This window comes from Eptatretus burgeri, chromosome 2 (genome assembly GCF_056783735.1).
Source record: "Eptatretus burgeri isolate ZD-2024b chromosome 2, Ebu_testis_v1, whole genome shotgun sequence".
In the NCBI taxonomy this organism is placed as follows: Eukaryota; Metazoa; Chordata; class Myxini; order Myxiniformes; family Myxinidae; genus Eptatretus; species Eptatretus burgeri.
Genome location: NC_140962.1, coordinates 76,321,525 through 76,344,024, shown reverse-complemented (window position 1 = coordinate 76,344,024; position 22,500 = coordinate 76,321,525). Strand labels below are relative to the sequence as shown.

The 22,500-nt window shown below is 41.0% G+C and overlaps 2 protein-coding genes across 4 annotated transcripts in view; one reads left to right on the top strand and one right to left on the bottom strand.

Annotated features, from left to right (window-relative positions):
• Positions 1 to 7,889, bottom strand: part of LOC147032368 (homeobox protein Hox-A9-like) — a 14,989-nt gene extending 7,100 nt beyond the window's left edge. Inside the window, exon 1 of the mRNA XM_085869953.1 lies at positions 7,416 to 7,889. The gene's annotated coding sequence lies outside the window, so the exon portion shown is untranslated. The remainder of the gene's footprint in view (positions 1 to 7,415) is intronic.
• The window catches only part of LOC147032367 (uncharacterized), a 284,195-nt gene that overhangs the window by 172,342 nt on the left and 89,353 nt on the right, over positions 1 to 22,500 (top strand). The gene's annotated exons all lie outside the window — the stretch shown is intronic.

Sequence of the window (22,500 nt, the reverse complement as noted above, 5' to 3'; positions counted from 1 at the left end):
CTCTCTCTCTCTCTCTCTCTCTCTCTCTCTCTCTCTCGGACATTCCTTCATGTATCGGTCCCATTGGTTATTTCAAGTTCCTGGGTGGATGTAAAGGCACAAAAACCCAAGTTAATTATTATACAAAATCGCCACTTGGGACGGGTGTGCACGCTGAAAGTGCACTTATTGTCCAAGAAAAATAACGGTTATAATATATAACTGTGTCAATTACATAATTATGCTTGGTTTTTAAAAGCAATGCCTTTGTTAAAAATTTCTATATCATCCGTTTCACATTCCAAGTGAATTTTCTGAACTTATGTCGTTAAGTACCCAAATGTTGAAGCTTAAAGATCGGTCCAAATGATCAACTTTAATGATGCAAATGAGGCAAGCGTGTGACTTTGGGCGATTTACTTCCCGAACCAAAAACACCTGCTACAGAAAATATCCACGGAAGCATCTGGACAGCACACCCTCTCATTTCCCCACCCTCCCTCCATTGAGCAGAGGAAAGATAATCAATCGGTGAAGAAAAGGTGTGATGTCAAATGTTAAAGTTTTTTTTTTCTTTCTTTGAACCTCTGAAACAGAAATTTTCACCAAAAACATCCATCCATCCATCCACCAGAAATCCCCAATATATATATATATATATATATATATATATATATATATATATATATATATATATATATATATATATATATATATATATATATATATATATAACAAAAGCTAATACTTTTCACATGAATATGCATGAGCAATTTATTAACAACTGCAATCAGGTGTTATACGTGTAACCTCAGGGTTATACGTATGAGGATTAATCATCTGAGGTCAAACAGAGATGAAAACAAAATTACGATGATTTTCAGTTTAAAAAAAGAAAAGAGGTTAACTTGGTACAAAAGACAAGTATTGTTAGCTTTTATACAAGGCCGATGATTTGGTGATCAACCCTTCATTACAAAAATAAGAGGGACAAACCAAGTTTTCAAACTTTTCAGGAAAAATAAACACAGGAATAAACTGCATTCTCAAATCGCTGAAGTACTGATGGCAATAAAATAAGCGAACATGGAAAATATATCATTGTTTACTTTTGACTATGATCTTTATTATGTTAACACAGCTTTAAATATTGTAATAATAATAATAACAAAATAATAATAATAATAAAATTAGTACACACACCTATTGCCAAATGCTTAATCAGAAAGCTATAAAGAAATCGACATTTTTGTTTACATTGGTAAATTTTCAGCCCCCTTCATTTATAACTGTAATATACTCGTATTCATTATATGGGGAGGATATCACTCTGTCTTTGTCGCTTTACCATCATTCGAAAAATCAACAAGATTACCCTGCGATATGTGTATGTATATAACTTCCTGTGATATTTCTAAACCAGTGAGACCCCAAATGGTTAATCAGAAAGCTACAAATAAATCGACATTTTTGTTTACATTGGTAAATTTTCAGCCCCCTTCATTTATAACTGTAATATACTCGTATTCATTATATGGGGAGGATATCACTCGGTCTTTGTCGCTTTACCTTCATTAGAAAAATCAAAAGATTACCCTGCGATATGTGAATGTATATAACTTCCTGTGATATTCCTAAACCAGTGAGACCATAAAGGAGAAGGTCTAAAGTTTATTCTATGTGGTGTTGAAGTTTGTGTTTTTGACAATTTAATTCACTTATAATCACACTTTCCTTCATGGGGTTACACTCGTTATTTACGTCATGGAATAATGATATATATGCAATAGAGCATGGAGATGTTATACGACTTTGCAAGATACTTACAACTGTCGCATTTTAGATCAAAATATCTGCAATAGCAGTTTCAATTCATATGGTATTTAAGCATATACTTTGTGGAAAGGTTTTAAAGGATTTTCCACATTGTGCACCTGCTTGTTGTGCAGTATATACAGATTGAGATATCTGGCCTTTTCAAAATAGTCTTCAATGGTGTGCAGAATGTTTATCAAATACACCATATTTACTAACAATGTTTTACAATTTGAAGTAATGAAACAAAACGAAAGTCAATAATTTAATAATCACAAATATTCCTTGTGTAATTTATACAATTTTTATTGTTTGAATGAGATTATGTTTTAAATACAAAGTAGGTATGTTGGAGTATCAATATATATATATATATATATATATATATATATATATATATATATATATATATATATATATATATATATCATCACTGTGGCGTAAGACGCGACCAGGGTTGCGTCAGGAAGGGCATCCGGCGTAAAACCTGTGCCAAATCACTATGCGGATCATTACGGATGATCTGCTGTGGCGACCCCTTACGGGAGCAGCCGCAAGAAGAAGAAGAAGATATATATATATATATATATATATATATATATATATATATATATATATATATATATATATATATATATGTATATATACATATATACACACGAGGCCCCGCGAGGAGTGATGTAAGCGACACTTTTTAATGATATGATGATGATAGGCTAGGATGATAGGGTAAGGGTTAACATAGTGCTGTATGGCATTAACTCCAAAATGGCCGATGTGTCCCTTACATCACTCCTCCTTGTGGTGCCTCATATATATATATATATATATATATATATATATATATATATATATATATATATATATATATATATATATATATATATATATATATATATATATATATATATATATATATATATATATATATATATATATATATATATATATATACATATATATATCCAATATATATATATATATATATATATATATATATATATATATATATATATATACATATATATATATATATATATATATATATATATATATATATATATATATATATATATATATATATATATATATATATATATATATATATATATATATATATCCAATATATATTTATATATATATATATTTTTATTTTTTTATTTTTTTTTTATTAACCAATATGTATATATATATATATATATATATATATATATATATATATATATATATATATATATATATCTTCTTCTTTCAGCTGCTCCCGTTCGGGGTCGCCACAGCGGATCATCCGTATGATCCGCATAGTGATTTGGCACATGTTTTACGCCGGATGCCCTTCCTGACGATACCCTGGTCGCCTCTTACGACACAGGGATATGGTACACCTATTTCAACCGGGGTATACACCGGCCCAGTATACTGGTACTCATTTCGCCGACCTCGGAAGGATGACAGGCTGAGTCAACCCCCTGGTGTATTAATTCAGTGGCTCAACGGGGCTTGAACTCAGGACCTTTTGGATCCCACGCCGCTGCCCTAACCACTGCGCCAACACCAGGCTCATATATATATATATATATATATATATATATATATATATATATATATATATATATATATATATATGTATGTATATGTATATGTATATATATATATATATATATATATATATATATATATATATATATGTATATGTATATGTATATATATATGTGTATATGTATATATATATATATATATATATATGTATATATGTATATATGTATATGTATATGTATATATATGTATATGTATACGTATATATATATATATATATATATATATATATATATATATATATATATATATATATATATCACTTAGGATGGTGGAAATAGGATTGGCACCAGACCAAGCCAGACAAAATTAAAAGCATGCAACAATACGTCGATATAAAAACTTTCAGAATTTTTCATATGCAGTATGTTGCTAATATGTAATATATATGGGTGATTAGGAAGCTTGTGACCCCACATAAAAGGTTTGTGATTGACATGAATGATGTATATTTTTATACATGAAGAAATTACATTATAAAATGTAAACATTTTAAGGGACCAAACCCCTTGATGACTTCTTAGTTGGGCCACAGACTTCCTGGTAAACCTTTGTATGCACATGACTCAATGAACAGGTGCACAATGTTGCTTTTAGCTTCTTACACAAATGCTACTTTAGAGAATTTTATAGGGGGTTGTATGCAGCACTATTACCGTTTGAAAATTCGTTATAAACAATTTCTTATTCAGTCATGCAAGGAAAACCTGCAACGAGTAATGTGTATATTGTTAAATGTGCAGTTTAAATGTGAACATAATTTACGTGCAAAAGAAGCATAGTATTTGTGTCGATAGAAATGGCAAAACAGAAAAAATGTACAGGGAAAACTGCACACAGAACATGGAATGCAATGACAATTGATTGTTGAAACCATATGAGGCATAATTGTACACTTTGGGTGAAAATAATATTCCATACTATTCATACTGTGCATACAGTTTGGGTCTCTGCAGTACACATACCTTATATACCTGAAGCAGCAAGTATGTGACTGAACATAGAACTAAAATAATATTAATGATAATAATAATAATAAGAGTGATCGTTTACCGAAACCTGTGTGATTCAACCGTCATGTTAACGATGTAGAAAAATAGCCTTTTCATTAAAATTATATTTTTTTTTTTATGACAGCATTTAAATGACCTTTTTTATATATGACCTTTTTTGACAATTTCAACTTTAAACTCAAAATCATCATTATTCTATATTCATATTTCATTTTTAGTCCACATGCCTGAACGAATGAAAACACACACACACACACACACACACACACACACACACACACACACACACACACACACACGCACACACGTCAGTCATGGTTGCCCTTCGCAGCTTCAGAGAATCTTTCACATGTGACATGTGAACAACCTGGGAGTTTCAATTTGTTTAGAGTGCAGGAGCTGGTGATCAGGCAATAACCTCCACTGTTTAAGATAGCAAGTAATGTAACTAGTGTCAAGGGATATCGAAGAAGATCAGACACTTTGCTACCCGTAGTTTTTAACAGGAGTTTCTAATTTATCCAGGATGCTGGTGATAACTTGCCTACTGTTCGCAAAAGAGACTGTGGGATCTTTGAAACATTCACCATCAACTACTGCAATCGGGCAGGTTCTCCAGCTTAATATCCATGAACACACACATATATATATATATATATATATATATATATATATATATATATATATATATATATATATATATATATATATATATATATATATATATATATATATATGTTGTTGTTCGTCTTTTGGCTGCTCCGGTTAGGGGTCGCCACAGCGGATCATCCGTTATGATCCGCATACTGATTTGGCATAGGTTTTTATGCCGGATGCCCTTCCTGACGCAACCCTGGTCGCCTCTTACGACACAGGGATAAGGATTGAGTTTCGCCATGATTCCGGGCTGTCCTACACCCTCTCATAGCATGGCCCAGCACAGAGCTCCCGTCCTCAAGCGATCCTCTAACCCAAGCCTCCGAGTAGCCGGATTACAGGCACACGCCACTACGCCCGTTGTTATATATATATATATATATATATATATATATATATATATATATATATATATATATATATATATATATATATATATATATATATATATATATATATATATATATATATATATATATATATATATATATATTACACACACACACCTGACAGATTAAAAAGTAAATAACAACAACAAAGAATATGAATGCACTGAATGAATAATTTTTGCAAAATGTGGAAAGTCCGAATGATTGCAGTTTTCAACCAAACAAGAGCTTTTTCTCAAAACAATTAATGTCCGTCCATGAAGGGTCTTTCACATGTCACATGAAATTCAAGATTTTTTGGGGGAAAAGACAAAATAACTTTTAGATTTGAACCTCGAATCACAGCATCCACATATAAGGCAAGTTGTCCAATTTGATGAGCGTTGTTATGGTATTGCATTTGGGGTAGTCATATCTTGAATGCAAAGGGGTGAGTCCTTCCTGAGGATGTAAAAATGCACTATCCTTTATATCAACAATGTTGATGTCCACAGAGACCACATCGGAATAATGTGAATCATGTCCATCATGTGCATTGCATTTCATATAGTTGATAATAGTTATAGACCGAAAACGTTTTGCTTTGCCGAGTCAGGGATTTCTCTGTTTATTATGATGCGAATTCCTATAACTGATATTATTTTACATACTGTGGATGCTCCCCATTACTCCTGAATGCGTAACATTCCTCCAAGGACCTCGCACCTTACAATTCCGGCCAAGCCGGAAAAGGGGCAGTGAAAGTGACTGCATGATGGGATCCTCACGACCAGTGCCATTGTGCAATTATAATTGGAGCTCTCGCGGAATTCCGGACACAGTGCGATGATTATCGACCACTCGCTCACGCTGACCAGATATCCCACTACGTCCGCCATGACCACATCTTGCAAAAACTCGTGGCGGGTCTGCTCGTTCACAGCACACTGCATGGACAATCCGACCCGTTGTTCTTAATACGAGCACAAGGGTCGGACATGGAGACAACGCGTGAGACAGGGCCACACACATGGCGGCGCTGCGGAGCACCCAGTGAAACACATTCGAACCTACTCTGAGGGTTTTAGATTCGCGAATAGAAATAAAACATCCTAAAATAGCAAGGAAACAACAACACATCACTCCTCCAAAATGCTATGACATCCACAGCATATAATATATGCATGCAAAAAATAAATTACACCTACAAACTGCTGATGGAATGGTGTTCTATTTCACAGTTTATCACCTTGTCAAAGTGGTCACAATTCAAACATTTTCATCATGTTGCATCATTGGAAGAACTTCGACAGTACAAGCTAAAATCCTCAGCCTTTCTACAAAGCTGTTTTGACTCGCTTTTGTTTCATTTGTATGTATAGTACAATATCAAATGTATATACATGACACTCACTGTAGCAGCAAAACATGAAGAATGGTCTAAACTTCTTCCTTGTAGTATGTCTACATGTCAAAAAGTAAAAGCCTTCAATAGCACAAACGTTTACCCATCAGTGACCAAAGTAGTTTTTTTCATAAAATGTGTCATACAAAAGTGCTCACAACTCCACCCCCCTCCCCAACCACCCTCATCCCTCCCCCGTCATACATTGACTCACATGATTTACAGCATCATACAACCATACACTTATATATCAGTACTAAACACAGTTTTAGAATGTAATTTTACCTTCACATTCAGGAAATCAACAATATATCTTGTGTTGTGCAACATATTATAGAAATGAAAAATATCACCACACCACAGATCAAACTATAATATACTATTGCTGTATAAATGATAATGTTCGTGTGTGTGTGTGTGTGTGTGTGTGTGTGTGTGTGTGTGTGTGTGTGTGTGTGTGTGTGTGTGTGTGTGTGTGTGTGTGTGTGTGTGTGTGTGTGTGTGTGTGTGTGTGTGTGTGCGCGTGCGCGCACAAGCCTATATCCATAGCATCTAATCTAAATTAAGTGCAGAAAGCCTTACCTTGTGTCGAAAAAAAATCCTCTTCGGGTCCATTCAACGCGTTCAGTCTTCACGGGGTTGCCAAGTGTTTGTGCGTTACTCTTCATAATTGCCATTCGACAACAAACGCATTTGGGATCGAAGTTGCTCCAATTTTCTGTCGAAATGAATCGCATTGGAACACACAAAAAAATGGAAAGAGGAAGACGAAGGAAAGCTGTAGCTCAGATTTTCTTCCACAGCAATGATTGTCAGCAATCAAGTAGAAGGGCAATAAAAGTCCCATCACGGATATCATGAAGGCATATTCAGACTTTTTAATCGAGAAAAACTTTTTTCCTCTCCTCGATCGCATATTAAACAGCGAAGCTATAATGAATGACACATCTTCTTTATCCGCATGACATAGGCTGATGAAACCGTTGCGAGCCCACGCCCTGCGGATTCCTGGACCGAGGCTTTCCCCCGGGTTCTCTGCCATCAGCAGCATCCGGGGATTTTTGTCGCACCCATTGCCCCCCCCTCCCACCCCCTCTCCCAACCAGCAGACAGGGAAAAGGTTAGAACACTGGATCGACGGAGCAAGTAGTTGGTTCCACGATGTCATGGTAAAAGAAGCCATTTTCCTTGACTCATTGTGACGACACATATAGCCATGCAAAGGCCGACGTTGTATCGAGAAGACAACCTGCTTGTAGCATGTCCGACGGCGCTTTGGGATCCTTCGTAGTTCTCAAAATGTTGCTTGCACTTTCTTGCACTTTGTTTTACCCAGCACACCCTATTTGCGTCTCCCTACCCTCTTTAACGCGATATTCAACCATAAATTACTGTTTGCACAGCCCTCAGAGGAACTCTAGAAGCCGTAGGAAGCTCCTTCTATGGGACACCTCTGGAGCAGAGCAATAAACGGCGAATGCATTCTGCCTTTTATAGCTCTGCAGCCGCAGTAAATTGGACTCCGCAGTGTAACCGGAAGCCTCAAAAAGCGGCCGACGTGACGGGAAACGGCATTTCTTGTTGTGGAGACAACGAAAACACAACGTGCAAGGTGTCAGGTGGAGAGTGAAGTATATTTTAACAAACAGGCACAACATAAAACAGGCGCAATCTGCGAACGATAAATGGCTGGGTATCCCTGCACCTGCTAAGTCGCCACCAAATACCCACCATTATCGTTGTAAATTTCGCCTGATGATGGCCCCACCCAATTATTATTCATTTGAGGCAGGGAATTCTGTGCAGAAGTATAAGAGGTATTTAATGGTGTTGTTTTTGGTCAGACGAAGCGTTCCTGATGGTGAAGATCAAGCGAGCTGCAGGACTCGATGCAGGCCTGTATATCCGAGTCAAGTTTCAAATTTTGCTTTTGTGCATTTATAGCCGATGTTATATTTCTTCGTAATAGCAGACAAATTGGGCTGGTAGCTGCAAGATTATATAACGAAATCGTACACAACTTCGCAAATCAAATGTAGGAAATTCCCAACGGAATAATACGTGGTGTGTTACTCTAATGGCCTTAAGACCGGACATTGCTTCGTCTTCTCCTTTCGAATTATTTTTTTACACTACGATTTCTTCTTTTTATTAATCCCCTTAATCATTTGAGTTTATTCTGCATGTCGCCTGATGCGTTTCAGTGCAGGGTGACTAGGCGGTGTACTTAGCGCCCATATCTTTGGGCGGTGTATGTTGCACTCAACGTTCTTAGGGGGGGGGGGGAATTCAAATTGAATTCAAGCATAAGAAATGCAGAATAATTGGTCATTTTCAACAGAAACATATACAGGGCCTTTAACACACTCTGTATTAAGCACACATGTTTAAATAAAGCCTAAGTTGCACATAACACATACATGTTCTCTGTACATTAATATTAATACATGTGTGCATAGATGTACTATTATTATGCACATCAATGAGAGTTATCAACACGAATTTATTTTACGTTTGTGTTCTTCACCATCTATTTTATATTGCTATAAAAAATAATTTTAATACAGTCTCCATTCTATTCATTAGTTTTCACTCTTGTGGGAAAAAAGAGAATACTTGGTGCTTTGCTAGTAAAAAGCAACAACAACAAAAATAGAGGTAGTTTTGCTCTGAAGTGGAAGGACGTAACAATATCGAAAAAAACAACAAAAAAAACAAGGTAAAAATAACTAAGCCATTTGACAACGCATACAACAAATGGTCCTTCGGCCATCATGTCCATGCCGTGCCTTCATTGCAGTAAATCACATGAAGCATGTTATGTTTATTTCATTCATGAAGCAACATGATGAAATGCAACAGGTACATAAAATCACAAATAAATGGACCATCTAAATTCTGTTCTGAATCATGTGCAAAATGGAACGTATATGGACATACTTCAGCGACGACATTGAAAACAAGACAATAAAACCAGGCATTGTGAATGGAAACAATCAATTGCATCGATCATCAAAAGAATCGAAAGGAGGTTCGATTTGAACAGAATACGAGATAAACCATGCGACTAATTAGCAACATATAGGGCATTAAAAATGAAATAAAACTATCATGGTAGCTATAAAATCCACCATAAACTGGGTGATCTGTTTGATAAGACATAGGTATTCAAAACCACCAAGCTGAATTCTCATAAGAGAACTCCGGAAAGAAACTTGTGCATTGTGAATAACAATACATTTAAGCAAGCCGGAAAAGTAATGAAAAGAAAATGTGAAATCGACCATACTATGATAATCAAATGCCAACATCTAACTAGTGATGGATGCTTAACTATTCTTGTGGTTGGGCTTTGTTTGGTCTATGCACACTCAAGTCAGGAAATTGACAAAAGATGAAGTTTATGAAGGGAGATTTTAGCAAGTACGTTTTTAATCTTCTAAAAATGAAGCAACCATTTGATAATTACTTTTCTTCAGTAGTAGAGTATCAATGCTGCCAAAGCAGTTTCCTCGGTAAAACAAACAAACAAACAAATGCATTAAACCCTGTGGGTTACTGCGCCTTCCCACGAGTCCACAAGATGGATGTAGAATTTGGCCAAAGTACCAGGAACTGGACTTCCGGTTCCGGTTTTGAGCGGCAAGAGGTCTCCTTCGGGGCTCCCTGCTGACATTCCCAAAGTTAAGTTCCGGTTGTTATTTGTCCCGTTTTAACTGTTTAATTTTCTCACCTACATGTTAATGTGTGTTCCTAGTTCGGTTTTGTTTCAAAAATCGTGCTATTTTGTGAGTATTTATGTCGACGTTCTTACTTGGTGTTTGAGGCCTAGTCCTAGGTTTGAGGCCTACCGGTTCCACTCGGTGTTCGATCGTTTTTTTTTGTTTGTTTTTTCTCCCCATTACCTTCAATTTCTATCCTCCCCATTACCTTCAATTTTCATCCTCCCCACTTTCCAAACATCTCCCATTCTCCCAACTAATCTCTTTCTTATCTCAAAAAAAAAAAAAAAAAAAAAAAAAAAAAATATACCCAACAACAACACGCTCACCTTCTCCCGATTCTGCTACTTCTTCTTCCTCTTAACTTCCTCCTCGTCTTCCTCGATTTCTTTTTTTTTTTTACACTTCCATGACCTAATCTGTTGAACTCTCTCATACATTAATATTAACAACAAAAACGATCTTATAATGCTTCATCTTCCTCTCTCACACATGTGGTACTCTTTACTGTTTCACAATGCACTTCTCTTCTGCTATTTTAACAGACTGCTCTCATTTCGACCTCTCCTTCATTCCTTGCCTAAAAAATCCAACTATTACAGCGCTTCTTCTCTCCATGCTCTGAATTCGCCTTCATTGCATCCATCAAGAATTGTGTTAAATCGCATCTCTGACCTAAAACTTTTAAAAACCACAGTTTGCCATGGATGCTCGCTTTCCATCAACCATTCTTTTTTCCAACTTCAGTGCCAACTCACCCCCTCACCCCTCACTCTCACTCTCAAAGCAACCATCCCACTCTTCTCCCTCCAAGCCTCCCTCTCACCTCTTTCAAAAATTCCCCCTCACCTTTCTCCCACCTTTCATCCCCCTCACTCTTCCTTCTCTAAGTTGCCCCCCTCTCATCCACCAACCTGCCTCCCTCCACTGCCCTCTCACCTCCATCTCTTCACTCCACCTCCTCAAATCCTCAACTGCCATCTTCCTTGTCTCTTGTCCCCCCTCTCTCCCTGCACCACAGAGCCTTTTCTCCTCCTCATTCGGCCCCCTCCCCTCGCTATTCTGCAATACCCCACACTCCTTCAGCAACCCTCCTTACCCCCCCCCCCTTCCCTCGCCCTACCCTCCCCCGCCCCTCCACCTCCTGCACCCAAAGCCTCCTCCCCTACCTCTTCATTAAAAGTGTGGACCTCAAATATCCGGGGCCTTCGCTCAAACCTTTCAGATCTTTCCATGCAGGTTGCCACTGACAAACCAGACATTATCTGCCTAACAGAAACTTTCCTCTCCCAAGACGTGTCTGACTCCCAAGTATCACTCCCTGGTTACTCCCTCTTACGGTATGACAGACCTGAGCCTCGTCCTGGTGGAGGTGTTGCTCTCTTCATCAAAGACTCTATTCCTCACTCTCCCTGCACTGCTCTCACTCTCCCACACCCCCAGGAATACCTCTGGCTTCGGCTTCCCCTCCACTCCCACCTCATGTTTGTATGTGTACTGTACCGTCCACCGAACAGTGATGACTCCATCTACACCTCACTCTCCGAAAACATGGACCATCTTCTATCTTCTCATCCAAACTCTCTCTTCCTCTTATGTGGCGACTTCAATTGTCATCACGCCAGTTGGCTAGGTGTGGGTACCTCTCTCACCTGCCATGGGACATCAGCAAAAGCTTTCTGTGACTCATTGGGACTGACTCAATCGGTCAACTTCCCGACCCGGATCTCAACCAATGGTACTCCATCTCTTCTGGATCTGATTTTGACAAATTTCCCTGACAATATCTGCTGCTCTTCCTTCGCTCCAATTGGTTCTTCTGACCACGTCCTTGTTAAAGTGGACATCTCTCTGGCTGTCATCAGAGAACCACCTCACCGCCGTCGAGTCTGGCATTTCACTCAAGCCGACTGGCAGGGTCTCCGAGCAGCCATCAAACTTACAGACTGGTCTCCTATCACTACTTTCTCAAACATCAACTCATCCTGGGAATTCTTTCAAAGAAACTTGCTCTCCCTCATGCACAGATTTATCCCCTCTCGTGTTCAGTTGTCTTACCCTTCCTCCCGCCCTTGGTTTACTGAAGCTTGTGGTGAGGCAGTTGTCCTGAAACAACTTGCCTTTGCCTCATGGAAAGCAAACCCAACTGAGGGCAATCTCAGTTCTTTCCACAAAGCTCGGAACAAGTGTGTATCTACCCTCAGGAGAGCCAGAAAACAACATCTTTCTCATCTCAAGTCTGAACTCTCAAACCTCTCTCCCTCCTCAAAATCCTGGTGGCGTTTAATCAAATCTGTTTCTGGTGTATGTTCCCCCTCCATCCCCTCCCTTACCTCAAATGGCCGCACTGCTGATTCCACACGTGATAAAGCTGAATGTCTAAACTCGGTGTTTGCAGCTAAATCTTGTGTCCCAAACCCATCACTATCTCTACCCACTTTACCCAGTCGCACCCAACTGTCCCTGGACTCTGTATCCTTTTCTCCTGACAAGGTGGAGAGATTGCTTTCAAACCTCGAGTCAGATTCTGCAACCGGTCCAGACGGCATCAGCCCACGTGTCCTCAAAGCCTGCTCTTCTGCTCTTGCTCACCCTCTCTCTGTTCTATTCACCCTCTCATTTTCCCAAGGTCATCTGCCATCTGCTTGGAAATCTGCTAACATCACTGCCCTGCATAAAAAGGTGCAAAAACAGATCCCTGTAACTACAGACCAATCAGCCTTCTCCCAATCATCAGCAAGGTTATGGAATCCATCATTGCTTCAGACATGAAATCCTTCCTCTTCTCCAATGGCTTGATTTCCAATCATCAATTTGGTTTCAGACCAGGTCACTCTACCCTGGATATGCTGCTACTGCTCTCCCATCAATGGATGGAGGTCCTCAATGCCAGACAGGAAATCCGAGCCGTATCCCTGGACATATCACGTGCTTTTGACACAGTCTGGCACCCTGCCCTACTCACCAAACTCTCTTCCCATGGTATTCAAGGCCATCTCCACTCATGGCTCGCAGACTTCCTCTCCTGTCGCAGTCAACGTGTGGCCCTAAACGGAGTTCTTTCATCCCCTCTTCCTGTGCAGGCTGGAGTTCCTCAAGGTAGCGTTCTGGGCCCTGTTCTTTTTCTGGTTTTCATCAATGATCTCTCGGACTCTCTGGAAAATCCTCTATTTCTCTTTGCCGACGACTCCACCCTCTGCCGTATCATCTGTCATCCCTCAGACCGGCAAGCAGCAGCTTCTTCGCTCACTGCAGATCTGGATAAAATCACAAACTGGTCCAACACGTGGAACATGTCTTTCAATCCACACAAATCTCACACTCTCACTATGTCTCTTCGAAAGGACCGTTTACAAAACCCCCCATCCACTTTCTCAACAATCCTCTGGAAGAAGTCTTTTCTTTCAAGCTTCTGGGTCTCACTATCTGCCATGACCTTTCCTGGGAAAGTCACATTTCCAACCTTGCCTCAAAAGCCAGTCGCCGACTGGGAATCCTCCGTCGTGCAAAGTCCTTCCTCGGCCCTCTTGAGCTCCTGACTACTTACAAAGCTTTTGTCCGTAGCCTGATGGAGTACTGCTCTCCCCTCTGGGCTGGTGCTCCTGCCTCCCACCTTTCTCGACTTCACGCTGTCGAAACCAGGGCTTTTAAGATCATTGGCATCTCCCGCAATGAAGCTGAGTCTTTGGGCCTCTCACTCAATCACCGCAGGTTGGTCGGTGGTCTTTCTGTCTTCTACCGACTCCTCTCCAGCCTTGCCCCCCTGCTCTCTCTGCGATTTGTCCCAACCACATTTCCACAGGGCGCTCAAGGTCCGCCAACAACCCCCTTCTGGTAAAACTACCAAAATCACGAATCACTGCTCATCTTCACTCTTTCATTCCTCTTTTTCCCGCCTTTGGAATAAACTTCCTCACTCTATTCTTTCCCATTCTTCCCTCCAGGCTTTCAAAACAGCTGTTCACCACCACCTCTTATCTTCCCCCATCCAAATCCTCGATCTTTTCTACCCCCGATAATCCACCCAAGCCCACTTCCTTCAATTCTCCTGCTTTCCTTCCTGAAAGTCCCTGTAATGTCCATCTTCTCCTCGCCATGTTCCCCGTCCCATCCCCATCCCTCTCCCTTCCACAGTTCACCTGTGTCTGTTCCCCAATGTTTTAGTCCCTTCCACTCCCACCCCTCTTGTCTCATGCCTCCTTGCTGTGAGTTGTGTGTTAGCTCTCATACGAGCCTCGACCAAGGTATACAAAAAAAAAAAAAAAAAAAAAAAAAAAGCACAAAATGTGCACTACTTTTACGACACACCACAGTATCATTATCGTCCATATACAAACAAGCACTAGCAGAGAGTACAACCTTTTTTAAATGAGGCACTGAATGATACAACATCCTGCTTGTGGATTACTAGGATGGTAGTTTGTTTGAGGATCCTTTTCAGTTACGAAATGAACCCAGACTAGACATAAGTCAGAGGTGAGTATATGCTACCCTGGAACTATTCTCCATCAATACAAATGCTGATGGTGTGTTACAAATTAAAAGCTGTACACAGAGACAAAATGTCAAACAAATACACTAATTACATACTTGCCCCCAGCCCCCTCTCCTCCATATGTAAATCCTCCAAAAAGTCATGACACCACTTTCCAGTCATGAGGATTGCTGACATTTACTTCTGACTTTCATAAAAATGATTTCATCAACAAAAAGTTTTGTTCAGTTTCAGACAAACAGCAAAGCAGCACTCAATAATCTACTGCAGAAGCAAATGGTGACTGGCTGTTGTCTTCACCCTATCTGTTGTCTGCTTTGCCATCCAGATACTCTAAATGCATGGACATTCGCTAAAGCCCCTCTATACAGAAATTACTCATAAATACCATACAGTTTCAATTGCATCCAATTCGTTAAATCCAAACATTTCCATATCCAATTTGTGAGGATGAAGCCAAAACTACTATTGTGCATAACCCAGTTTACCATAGAAGAGAGTGCAGTTTGCCGTATAAGAGAGTGCAGAGATCTCCAACCCAGGGAGTATGATCCATATAGTGTCACCTAATCACCACCTAACAGAGAGCCATGATCTTGCTGACGATGTCCACCAAGCCTTGAGCTCTTTCATCGAAAGAAAAGTTTAGGATACCACGATGCAGCCACCAGCTAGTCCTCACTGTTCTAATCGTGGGGTGGGGGGGGGGGCAGTGTTTTCCCGTTGGTTTCAAATGTTAATTTTTGGCCACTGGTTGGACTGTGTTCTGGAAGGATTTAACTTAACAAAAAATGATGTCGCCATTTTTTTTGGTGATTTTTTTATACTTTTCTCTCAATTTCAAATTACGGCCCAAATCGTGCAAAATAATTTCATTATATTACCTCAAAATACATTCTGTATGCAAAGCAAACACCCAATATATTGCTAAAAGTAATATAATTAAGAAAAAAACACTCCTTTCAACAACTCAAACTTTTTTTTGGTTTTTGACTTCTAAATTTTAAATACAGTGATAATCTCACAGCTCAAACATGTTTTATTTAGTTCTTTCGGTCCACCATCTGACTGGTTCTGGTCAGCTAATGTAGGAAAGAACTTCAATGTTCATTTAGTGTTTGTGTTCATAGTTAGATGGAAGGATCTCCTTCTTCTTCTTCATCTTCTTCAATTCCTAAGAGTGCCTAGTTGACATTACAGCACACCTCCTCATCGGCTCCACACAAACACATCTCGGAGCAGTTGAGGCCTTGCGACCGGCAGGAACAGTGTGATGTGCAACTGGTCTTCTTGCACCCACATTTGATGAGGTGAGTAACTGTGGCTGGAGCTGGAGGATCCCTTGTTGGTACTGGTACGAGCGTGTCCCCCTCTTCCTTCCACCCGTAGGTTGTTGCTGGTGGTAGCTGAGGGTGAGGAATGTAATCCTGACGCCACACCATGACCTGGTAATGTGCCCGGGCAATGGCTTCATGTAAGGCTCCTCATGTCGGAGGTAGCTTTTGAGCCTCCAGTTGTTTCTTGGTGAAAAGCTTCCATCTGAGATCACCAACATCCATTACAGTGCTATCACGCTCATAGAGCTGGCAAACAAATGTCTCAATGGCTCGTTCAGTGTCAACTTCCAGCTTCTCGGACGTCCCTAAGGCAGCAAATGCAGATGCCACCTCCATGGAGCATCTGCTAAGTGCTTGCCAACAGGTCAGCTTCCCCTTGCCTGCAAATCGACCTGTTACGTCAGCTCCAGAGAAGGCATGAAATCCTGGCAAGGCTTCAGCCTTTGCATCATCAAGTGCATTCACGATTGGTCCCAGTGAGATTACTCGCTTCTTGTTCCCTACACCAGTGACAAAGTATGTGTTCCTGCAGAGCTGATGGTAACGGTGGATTGCAAGGACAAAAACATCAGTGTCAGGTGACTGAATGTAGAGTTCTGTTGCTCCTCTTCGAACAGCATCCAGACTGTGCAGGATAAGTCTCGTGTCAGCTTCTTATTGGGAGCTGCAGAGATGTTGAACATCCATGGAGTTTGAGAGGACCTCTTGCCACGAAGTCACTATGAAGACCTTGGGCTTACCCTCAAAGTGGTGGAGAGCTTTCTTTGCAAGATAAACTGTCAGTTCATCTTTGGTTGTGGTACTGGATAGGAACTGCTTTGCTGACACCTTGTCAACTTGTGTATTGTCTGTGACGAGGTAAGCAGTTGCTGGCTTACAACCCTGGCGTCTCTCCCTTGTGGCCTCTTTCAGTGAAGTGGGAAGATCATAATGGTCAAAGACTAGATGGAGCTCATCATCTTCTCTGCACTTGCTCTCCAGTGTAGCTATGAAGTGGTCAGCCCATTGAGCACATGTCTTGACCCAAGGTGGCTTACCCATTGCCTGGACAATTGCCATTCCATCAATTACAGTTGCCTTCCTTGGTGTCAAGGGAACAATGTCATTGGTGACATCCTCTGGCTGCAGATCAACACTAATTTTGTTTGGGAGGTTCTCAAGTACAGCCATCAGCTTGCTTTTGTCTGTGCATGGTAGGAGTTCACCACTTACTGTGAACAGGCTCGTGGGAGAGACGTGAACTCATGCTGGCCAATGCTCTCCTTGAGGTTCATCTCAGAGCATGAGCGTGCAACAATCAACATGCGGGCAAATAGTGATCTGTCGTCCTTGAGCTCCACTACCTGATCAGCCACTTTGTGTTTCACTGACTTCCTTGCACTTTTCCATGTCTTCAGTTGAACCGTCTTCATTCTGGCCCAGATACTGACCTCATTCGTGTTGATGCGTTCCTCAACAAAGTTGGCATACTTCTGCTGCCCAATGTCTTCTTGGTTGCACACATCTTTCTGCACCTCAGCTGGCATCACAACCTTTGTGATGATGTTGGGCAGGTCTTCACCCTCGTACTTCATAGGATTCATGGACGATATGAGCACAATCTTGAGCCGAGCAATGTTCTCTTCCTGTCTTGCCCATACAGCCAGTGACAGGTCATGATGTTACTTACGTGTAGTTGTTGGTGAGCCAGCCATCACATGTGCTTCTTCAGCAAGCCTACTAAGCTCTGGAGCTGTAAGGAAGAATCTCTCCCGAGCACTGGCATTCTGTGCAATGCCCACGAGTCCTCCAGTGACTTTCATGATGCAGTTGATATGCTCAAGAGCATGATCCACCCCAATGGCACAGAATGGCATCTGGTTTTGTTGACTACAAAGTTTCCATCAATGAACTCGATGTATGTCTGGATCTGTGCTCTGAAGGGCTGTCATCTCCGCAAGATAAAGTGGAACCAGCCTGGCATACTTCTGCTTCTCATAAGCAAATAAGTACTTGCACAGAGCATCAAGGGACGACAGGTGCAGCTCCCAAAGACCATCACGGGTGGCATGGATGAATGTATATATGAGTAATACCATCCTCATGTGTTGTATTGTAGATGTGTATTTCTTATTTCTAAGGCCTTAACTATCATGCAAAAGTTATCTGAAGAGGAGAAAGTGAGATCTCAGTATTATATGCTGGTTTGGATGTGTCATGGCTGCGAAGTTCAACAAGAAGTTAGTTGTATGATCATAAACAGGATAAACAGACATTCTGTAATGAAGACACTGTTAGTTCAGATTGAATATTTGTCAGAAACACTTTAGAAAACACAATGTAACATTCTGACACTGCAGACTCTGAAACAAAGCGTGATTAATACAGTATGTTGGGTCAAAAATGACCTTTCAGCTTTGACGTTGTGTCAATGTTACTGAAGGTCCACAGAAAAAATGGCGACAACATTTTCCACTTCCTGGCAATGCTAAGAACACATTCATAATAGTTGCAAAAAATTAACATGCAAAACCAACGGGAATCCCAATCTGTTACGTTGGCCCCCGCACTATAAAAGGAGTTTTTCCCAAATCTTTTGAATCTGTTTAGCAAAGCCCTCTCGGGGATGTACAGCTTCAAACCTATGCCAAAGCAGAGCGGCTGCCAGGTTATTTAGAAACAATACTCTCATCCTATTAGAAGGTTGTGCAGGCAAACCCCACCAGGTGTACAGTTTTCTTTTTCAATTGCATCTGCTCCAAGCCCTCCCAATTTATTTTGACTACATTTTCCACACCAGGAAAAACTATGAAGGTACTTGAGGCCCTCAGTTTACCACATAAGCTGACCTGGAAGAGAAGGCAATGACGTGTAAATGCCACATTCACAAAGCCTGACTCTCAGAACAGTTGACCATTGCAGAAACAGCTTTTAAAAAATGGTCCAAACTTTCTGCAACAGTGGCTACTTCAAAGGAATCGATAACATATATATATATATATATATATATATATATATATATATATATATATATATATATATATATATATATATATACAGTATATACATATATATACAGTATATACATATATATGTATACACATATATACATATACATATACAGTATATACATATATACGTATACATATATATATATATATATATATATATATATATATATATATATATACATATGTATTGTTGCGGGACGGGGGGACGGGTGAGAAAACCACTAGGTGGGGTTAGCTATGTCGATTCCCACCAGACTCCCTGGAATTGTAGGCCGTCACACATGGATAATTCCGAGACGCGGTGGGTCGCTGAACTGACCTTGGATGCCAATAACTCAACTGTGTGACCTCGGGTCCTCCCGTCTATGGGTAATCGGGTTACCTAATTAATCACGTGGTTTAATTTCTGGGGAAACACGCCCTCGGTACGCCTTATCCGAACCGGATCACTCTACCAGACCGGATCACTCTTCCAGATTGGATGCAGCCAAGTGACACTACCAAGGATGTACCGGCTAAAAGGAACGGATCTTTGGGAATAAAGTCCCGGCTAAACTAGGATTCGGACCATGCTGGATCAATGGAAGAAAACACAAAGACGAGCTGGGAACATTCCTAATAACAACAATTTATTTACAAGCAGCCGAGGAAAGCTATGTGACACAGTGAAGATTTATTGGGGGTGTAATGCAGGGATAGAAAGAAGCGTGGGGTGCGACAATAATACAAGCAACTTACGAAAGCAGATACAGTGCAGACTTGATGCGAAATTAAAAACAATAATGATCTTCTACAGACTTACTTAACCAGACAGGCACGAGGACACATGCACACACACAGACACAGAAAAAGAAACCCTGATGAGAAGGGAGTTTTGCAGCCAGGGAGGGAGGGGAGTTGAGGTTATGCTCTCGGAACCTGTGCACCCGATGACTTGCCACCAATACGTTTTGGGTGGGGGGCGAATGCTCCATGGTGCGGTACCCGGCAGTAGTCGCGTTGTCTCTCACCCCAGCCGCACGCGCGGAGACTGTGTTCTGAAGGAGGAGCTTGAGTGGAGAAGGGGTGGAGTCCAGAGTGTGAGGGTGGAGTGTTTGGCGGGACCAGGTAGGCTAGTGAGGTCAATGTCGAGGCATGGGTGGAGACTAGGAGGCGGAGTTGAGAAGCAGGAGGCGGATCGACGAGGCGAGATGTGGGCGGAGACTAGAAGCAGGAGGCAGGAACAGGAACACACCGCGTGAAAACACACACGAGACGGAGGAACTTCTCCGTCTTTTATAGGGCACGAAGCTTGGGGGGAGGGACCATGCTGAATTCAAATGTCATCACCCGAATCGGGCGCTCCGATTGGCCCCGGCCCCTCACGTGGCCTGCCAGCTTCGGCCGGAAACCACCTCACTCCGTTTCCGGCAAGGCCATCCCCAACAGCGGGAACATTGCGCTCCAACTCCACAAGACGACACGAATCGCCCACACCGAAATCGGCATGCAAATCACAAGCAAATCTTCATTGGGTCTGGACACCTTGTCCTCGGGTGAACCGACCATTGTCCCGCTGTCCTCTGGAGAACCTTCCGGACCGACACGTATCCTCCTTCGGAGCCGCTTGTGGATCCCGGGGGTGTTCGCTCTGAGATCTCGGGTCATCGTGGACCACACGTCGTGTCAGGTGAAGGACGGTATGCTGTGGTAAACGAGGCAAGGGGCAAGCAGGGCACAGGGTACCGTGGATTGTCTTGCTGTCAAAAAAAACACCATCTGTGCAGCCTCTTAAGAGGTATTTGTTCGCATCCCTTTCTAATGCAATCGGCAATTCTCCCCAGCTTATTGGAAGCTCAAATTGGCATTCCAGCACCTAGCACATGTCACTCGCCGCACATGCCGGGTTTCGGGCTTGCCCGGGAACGAGACTCCGGGTGCAGCGGATCCTTCACGGCGGCGCGGCAGTTTGCCCACCTTACAGCGAAAGCGCACGTGACTGATTTATCCCAAGAAAGAAAAGAAGAAGAGTGGGGATGAAAAGAAAATGATTTTGCAACCCTATCAAATCATCGCAATGCACTCCCTGTTGTCCCACTGAACAAAAGTGAGGGAACTATCAACACATATAATAATGGGATAATTGTCTTGGGACACCTATCTGTTGTATGCATGTGGTTCCGAGAACCGCAACAATATATACACTACCTGTCAAAAGTTTAAGAACACCCCCATTTTTCCAGTTTTTACTGAAATTTAAGCAGTTCAAGTCCAGTGAATAACCTGAAATGGTACAAAGCTAAGCGGTAAACTGCCAGAGGTTAAATAAAAGTTTAGGTTACCAAAAACTGAAAAATAATGTATATTTCAGAGTTGTTAAAAAGGCCCTTTTCAGGTAACAAGTAATGGATTAGCAACTGCAGCTGTTCTGCAGCAACGGAAGTACATTAAGTTTTGAAAGTTGACGCAAACAATTCCTTCAAGTGTTCCAACTTTTGTTGATTAGTTACAAACCCTCTGTCTGTATAAAAGCAGTGTTGGAACAGACTGTGTTGCTGCACCCTCTGAAGCATTATTTGGACAATATTGCACTGCAGGAAGTAGTATATTGCTATCATTATGGTGATAAAAAGACAATTAATAAAGGAAGACAGACAGACCATTATAATCCTTAAAAGTGTCGATCTTTCCTTTGGAGAAATTGCAAAGAGTGTCAAGGTGTCAGTGATTACAGTTTTCTACACCATCAAAAGGCACTTGGAAACTGGAGGAAACTCTGACAAGAAGAAGTCTTATCTGGCAGACCCAAAGCCACAACACAATCAGAAGACAAGTTTCTGAAAGTCAACAGCTTGCGTGATAGGCGGCTCACAGGAAGGCAGCTTCAAGCACAGCTTAACACTGGTCGAAGTAAGGAAGTCTCACTTTCAACTGTGAAGAGAAGACTTGGAGCTACAGGTTTTATGGGTCGAGTGGCAGTAAGAAAGCCATTGCTAAGATGGCAAAATAAGAAAAAGAGGCTTGCCTGGGCCATGAAACACCGCCAGTGGACAACTGAAAACTGGAAGAAGGTCTTATGGACCGATGAATCAAAATTTTAAATCTTCGGTTCATCACGCAGGGTTTTTGTACACCGTCGAGTAG